The 7,373-nt window shown below is 33.1% G+C and overlaps 1 long non-coding RNA gene across 7 annotated transcripts; it reads right to left on the bottom strand.

The window, feature by feature from the left end:
- LOC109828806 lies at nucleotides 638-6,995 on the bottom strand. 7 transcript variants are annotated; one of them, XR_002243851.1, is made up of 5 exons: nucleotides 5,056-6,995; nucleotides 4,496-4,581; nucleotides 4,016-4,082; nucleotides 3,572-3,940; nucleotides 638-2,729 (listed from the first exon to the last, which is right to left on the bottom strand). It is a non-coding gene; the product is annotated as an uncharacterized LOC109828806 (long non-coding RNA). The 7 variants fall into 7 exon arrangements; XR_002243850.1 differs by having other exon boundaries at nucleotides 3,572-3,645; nucleotides 3,895-3,940; nucleotides 4,016-6,995; XR_002243848.1 differs by having other exon boundaries at nucleotides 4,496-6,995.

Genomic DNA, 7,373 nt, shown 5'->3' with positions numbered 1-7,373 from the left:
CTTGACAAGACAGTAAAAAATTATAATATGAATTGTAGAAATTTAACCAATCATAAATTCTGTTTTCTTCTAAATTGTATTTCCTAAAATAACTTTTTTAGATATAATTAATTACAATTTTAGGTGTGGAGCACCTCCTAACATTTAAATCTATCCACCTAAAAATGGGAGAACTATTTTTAAGGAAATTATTTACAGATATGCCACCAGTGCTCTAACATATCTTTATGGAGCACCGAAGCTGTAGGCTTAGGGGTTGTTTGGTTCATTTCCTTGATATAGAGAAATGCAATTCCATGTAAAGAAATACAAGTTTTGAGTTTTTCAATCTTTTCTAAAATAGATTGTTTTGCTTTGGTTCGCACATAAAAAATGATGAGAAACCAATATATTTATTTTTCTTGTGTTTGGTTCGCATAGAAAAAAAAAACGTTTGTAAACAAAACAAAGAAGAAAAAAAACATGACGTGGCAGAGTTTTAATCAATTTCACTCGGTTGGGGAAGGAAATCGGAGAGGGAAAAAAATCTGAGCTGACGACGATTTCAACAGAGTTTTCCCTCTTCCATCTGAGCAAACCAAAGCGGCACAAAGAAATGGACGGAAACAAAAAAAACTAACGTGGAGGGCTAAAAATCTGATGTTGAGAGGTTTTCTGAGTTTTCCACCCCTTATAATAACGAACCAAACAGCCCCTTATATACTAAAGGCTTACAATAATCTGAACAATAAAACTAACAAAATAACATACCCATAAAAAATATTTAAAATAAAACTAAAACATACATATCTCACTAAAAACGAATCAAAATTGTTTCAAACTCTTAATAACATTTTAAATCTTCACAATACTTGAATCTTTTTGAATCCGATCCTTGATTTGTGCAATCTCCAAGTGAATTTGCCTTCATAAAAAATTGATAGCAGGAATCCTTGGTTGGATCCCATGTTAAATCTGCATCGACTCCAAAGGGAATGAAAAGTAGCTCAATTAAAAAAAATCTTCTATCGCAGAAAATTTTGCAACAATAGGAGCCTATTGTTTGTGCTTTTGTAGGGAAGAGTCCCAGAATCCTCACCTGCAAATATATTAAATACTAGCAAAAAAAACCCCGCCTAACGCGTAGAGAATGAAAAATGCATACTCAAAGATTCTGCACTAACAATTAAAACATTCTGGAGAAATCTAGTAACAGAGATGATGGCATCACTCTTACTTTCGATCCCAACTAAATGATCATCTGCAAACATGAAGACCAAATAATATTAAACGAAGAAGAGGAGCTCCTTTGTAGTTCACATCAGAATTCAATAATAGCATAAACTTCTACACTAACCATGATCCACGCAAACTAATTCAGATTCATGTTCATAAACAAATATCTATTCAAATATGGATACAATAATATTTGCATGAACAAAAAAAGTCAATGCTTAAAGAAAGCAAGCAGCAACCTTTATATGTTAACATAAAAATTCAAGGGATAAGAATGAGTTTAATTTACCTGGATAGGAAGTGATGCAAGAAACAAACCAAGCACAAGGCCATCAGAAGGCTAGCTAGTGAGGCAATGATCCCACCTACTCGACTATGCACACCATTGTATTTAGTTATTGCGAATGATCCAGTCAAAGACAGTATCTCAAAACAACTCTGCATATCTTTATTAATGGTTAGGCTCAGATTTCATCACAAAATTATCTACATGATAAAAACAAAATCTAATTATGATATTGATGGACAAAATAAAGAGGACGAGCAAGGCTCCAATAATTTAAGGGCAGCTGTGCAAAGGCAAAATGTCAAAGCTAAGTTGCATCAAAAGCATATTGTGAATGCAGCTACTTGATCTTCGTGAAACACATAATCTACTTCAAGCTCCAGGTTGGGATTTGATCACAAACACCACCAAGCTTCTTTGTTCTTGTCAATAGTCAAAATCCATAAAAAAATTGACACTTAATGCTTGTCATATGAAGAATAAGTTAGGACAAAACGCGAAAACATTCATACACACTTCATAAACATATCAACAATCTTAAAGAACTTAAATCATAATAACACAAGATGCTAAGCATTAACGAAAAAAAACGACATAATTAAAATGATTTTTTTTGGGAAAAAATTGCAACAGAAGTCGAAGAAAAAAAGGAGAAGGAAAAAAGCTCTAAATTCTATAGGGCACTCCATAAGTATTAGCAACTAAATCCATTCAGATTGGAGACAATTAGCTGCAAAAAAATGGTAGAATTTTATCACTCATGGCCAAATGGACTATGCATAAGAACATCATAATTTCACATAGTGAGGATGGACAAAAATTTCTTGATTTCTGTATCATAAAATTAAAGAATACTCGAATCTCTAATTTTCTTAAAAGAGGAAAGAGAGAGAAAAATGAAGCCAAATAAATATATATTGGAGTACGAAAGATCCATAATGAAATTATTAAATCATTAAACACTCTGTTATATGGAAAAACTCTGCATATCCCTACTCAAATCATAAAACAAAATAATCATTCACATCAAATAATAACAACACAACAAGAACAAAATAATATGGGGGACACAAGAAAGCCATATTTAGTTGTCTTACCTCTTAAAAACCGAAGTATTTCGAAACAATAGAGCATAATGATCAGAGTTATCTAAAACCATTGGGGCATGATTGATCTCTTTCTCTGCATACATAAGTTGCCTGTCTGCTTCGATCAGGCTTATAAGTTCCTAAGCAAATCAAGATAATGAGATCTCTATTGCAGATACCTGTTGAAATTTAATGCTTATGATCTAGATAATTTAAATGCTTAATGAGTCTATGTTATGATTTGGTAAAGTATCAGTTGCTCCAAGAAATGGACTTTAATACATAATTTGCTTATGTAGTTGCCTGCTGTGTCTATTGCTATAGTTTCTCCGCCCCTCGTCAATCCAGCTTCCACTGGGACATCTAGCAAGACTGAGGTATATAGTTTATAATCCACGTGTTAATTGTCGATATGGGGTAATTTATAATCTCTTGAAAGGAAAAAATTTGATTTTTATATCTTTTATTTCTTAATTTGGGAGATTTTTGGATATAGTTTTTTTCCTGATAAGAGTTTTAAATTTTTGAAACTCTTATCAGGAAAAAAACTATATCCAAAAATCTCCCAAATTAAGAAATAAAAGATATAAAAATCAAATTTTTTCCTTTCAAGAGATTATAAATTACCCCATATCGACAATTAACACGTGGATTATAAACTATATACCTCAGTCTTGCTAGATGTCCCAGTGGAAGCTGGATTGACGAGGGGCGGAGAAACTATAGCAATAGACACAGCAGGCAACTACATAAGCAAATTATGTATTAAAGTCCATTTCTTGGAGCAACTGATACTTTACCAAATCATAACATAGACTCATTAAGCATTTAAATTATCTAGATCATAAGCATTAAATTTCAACAGGTATCTGCAATAGAGATCTCATTAAAAGGACGTCCAGGAATTAAACAATCCACCAAAGTCATTTCCTTACTGAATTATATTTTGTTTTATAGAGATGAAAATTTTTGATAGTCATACCTCTTGTTGTTTGTGCAGATTCCTTATGTCACCATCACTAGATTTCACCCGATCACTCGAAAAATTCACAGTGGCTAGGAGTAGAAAAGTTTTACCAGTAAAATTGATAAACTTGAAAATAATAATTCAAGGATAGCTTTTTATACCATTACAACTACATTTCACATCAAATTTGAACTAAAAGAGCAATCTTAAATGAACTTACCTCAGGTGCATCAACAATTGCATGAGAAACAAAGAACTTTCACAAATATACAAATTAACTCAAGACTACCAAAAAACAAAGAGACTAAATAATTCCAAAAAAAGGTCAGTCTATTTACCTCCGCGTCTATTTTCTCCATTTTCATCGCCAGCAACAATCAGTTCCTAAAAAGCCAAACAATATCCAATGAAATGAGAAAATTTACATTTGCATAAAATGTTACATTTTGACAATAATACCTCTTGTAGTTTGGGCAAGTTCTTTTGATGGCATCACTCTTACTTTCAATCCCAATTACATGATCATCTGCAAACATGAAGCCTAAATAATATTAAACGAAGAAGAGGAGCTCCTTTGTAGTTCACATCAGAATTTAATAATAGCATAAACTTCTACACTAATCATGATCCACTCAAACTAATTCAGATTCATGCTCATAAACAAATATCTATTCAAATATGGATTCAATAATATTTGCACGAACAAAAAAAGTCAATGCTTAAAGAAAGCAAGCAGCAACCTTTATATGTTTGGACAAGTCACTCCACTAGTGGTGCAATAGAAAAATTGAAATACCAAGAATATCGAACAGTGTAATCAAGTACTATGAGAAGAATACGTACATTAACAGAAACAACAAAAATCTAAGGTATTCCTGTCCAATTTGTTTGCAGGAATTCATAAAGGCAAAATATATTTCAGTAAATACAATGTCGTACAGCGATATCTCTAATATCCAATCTCCTATGCCCTCTTCTTGCTCGTCCTTTTGGTTCATTTTGGATGGCAAAGAGACAATATTGCACTGTCCAAATGGAGGGAAAAGAAAGAGTTATCGAAGTTCACATGAACCTGATTCTCAAACAATGTGCAAGAAATATATGGAAATAAATTAGAACTGACATTGCAAGATCAGATTTTTCAATCAATTTAGCATGATATATAATATGACACAAAATCTTCCCATATTAAGACCCAGTTTAATTAGCAAATAGAAGTGGAGGAAAAGGAGGATCACAAATTAGTCACATTCCAAGCTCATATATAGTGATAAAAGTTATATTTTGAATTTTCTCAATTGAAAAACTTCTCTATTTATACAAACAAATGATATAATTTTAGCAAAAAAAAATCATTTTTTTCTCAAGTTTCTTTTCATCAGAACATTATAACTGCCTGGTTCATCCACCAACAACAAGAAAAGGCCCCTAAATCAAAATGTTAGTTTACAGCCCTGAAAGAACTATTAAAAAAACATAACTCCAAACAAAATGCTCACTCAATCCACGGCTGAAGCGAATCCTCCCCTTTATACGTCTCAATCGGCTCAATCAACCTCCAGATCTCAACAAAACCCAAAAAAAAAACATAAGCTAACCAAATCCAAAACCCTAGATATTTGAAACAGATATTTGAAACATAATAAGCGTGCCAACATGACAAATACAAGAAAATGAGGATATGAACTGCTCATCAAAATTATTCCTTCAAGTATAACAAAATAAATCATTTTTCAGTTATTATAATAAAATACCAACATACATATCAAACATCAATTTTGAATACACATCTCATTAATTATAGTTATACTGAAAGTTAAAAATATATGCACATGATAGAAGATAATCACAATACCCTTGTCTATTATTGACCTTCAATATTGGAATGAAAAAAAAGATCATATCTCAAAAAAGCAATACATGTCACAAGCAATGTTTATAAGCATATGCTACGCACGTTTCTAATTATAAAATATCCATGACATGAAAAAGCAGTTCAAGTGCAGCATCCTACAGAAAAGTTCACATCTTTATTAAAAAAAGAGGCAAAATCACAAACACCTAAACCGCAGGAACCCACCTGTCCATCAAAACTACCATAGTCTCCGCGGTCAGCAGCGACTTCCTATGCATCCTATGCACCAGACTCCAAGCCAAGTTAAACCTCTTCTCATTCCCCATCACCCAAATCATCAACTCCCACGCTTTGGGCCAATCCTCGACAAAATTCCTCGCCCATCTAACATGAGTTATATTAACCATGAAGAAATGACGGGAGCTCAAAGTATAGAAGGCTCAGATTTGCCATTTCATCATTAACATGTACATTTATGAGGTTGTAGTTGGAAAATAAGTTCAAAAAATTATGGACATGGAATCATCCCACAAAGAGGTCCTACTTTGTTAAGTACTAGGAATGGCTGCAACGGCTGCCTAGCATATAGCTGACCTCCAGTGTTGCCTCGCCATAGCAGTGAAAGAAAGATACATAAGAAATTCATAAGAATAATGCTAATAGAGAGGATTGAAAAAAACAACTTTAACACTACAAACCCTTCATCATCATCATCCCTTTTTATCAAATTACTTTTACAAATATAACTAAGAAGGGATTTTTAGATATTAGTCCCCTAAATCTTCAAAAATTCCATATTAGTCCCTCAAATCATTGAAATTGCTTATTTGACCCTCAAATTTTATGGGGACTTGAGGCTAACATGTTAACCAATAACCAAAACCATTGAGGTGATTGGCGGCAAATCATCATCGCCTCGTTGGAGAGCTCCAGCAGCAAAGATTGGACATCTAAACAATGTAGGGACCGTTTGGTTTGCTGCAAAAAGAAAGTGTAACAAATGCTAGCATTTCTTGCAAAATCTACTTCAAATCCATTATTTGAATCATTACAATTTTATTTTGGAGAATATATTTCCATTGCAAATTTAGTGTATGATGAATAGCCTTGAGCGATGGACCAACTCGCTTAAGATCGTCTCGGACATTTAAACCCCTAATTACAAGTGGCTGCAGCTCAGCTGCCCTGCCAAAGTAATTGGGCTTAGATTATCAAAAGCATGAATCTTGAAACAGTTCATGTATTGAATCAAATTCAGGTGAAACGGGTCAGCTTTGGTTCAGGTCCTCGAAGATCCACGTAAATCCCCATCCCTAACAATTGGTTGCAGCAATTTGCTACCTTACCAAATCAATTAGAGGTGAGTTCAAATCAAAGGAGTATCATGATTGAGATGCCCGTACAGTTGCAAAAAAGATTTCAGTTAACTGCAACTGTATTTTTCAGATAAGGGTCTGTTTGGTTATTTCCTAAAAACATGGAAATGGAAATGAAAGTGGAAATCTCAAACAAATACAATTTCATCCATTTCCATCCCTAAAACTCACCCATAACATCCAATAAAATATTATTTTCATCCAACAACTCATCCACTACATCTAATAAAAAATTATTTTCATCCAACAACTCATCCACCACATCTAATAAAAATATTTTTCTTAAAAAATCAATCACATCATCCTATAATAAGGTGACAACTAAAATCATCTCATCTCTTTTTCTTTGATTTCCTTCTTTTTTTTAGCCAACCAAACATTCCCAAAACAATTTTTCTTAGAAATAGTTTTCCATTTCTTTGATTTCCCTCTTTTTTTAGGCAAACGAACAGCCCCTAAACAACAGCAACAGCAGCAACAAAGCGTTGTAATTTACTATGAGCAATTTATAAGGTTTCACAAATTTCGAGTGAGCGCATGTACCAGTGAAACATTAGGGGTGCAAACGGATCGGATTCGGGTCGGA

The sequence above is a fragment of the Asparagus officinalis genome, chromosome 1, assembly GCF_001876935.1.
Source record: "Asparagus officinalis chromosome 1, Aspof.V1, whole genome shotgun sequence".
NCBI classification, from domain to species: domain Eukaryota; kingdom Viridiplantae; phylum Streptophyta; class Magnoliopsida; order Asparagales; family Asparagaceae; genus Asparagus; species Asparagus officinalis.
Note: the sequence above shows the minus strand (reverse complement) of the source record. Positions and strands in the feature narration are given on the sequence as shown.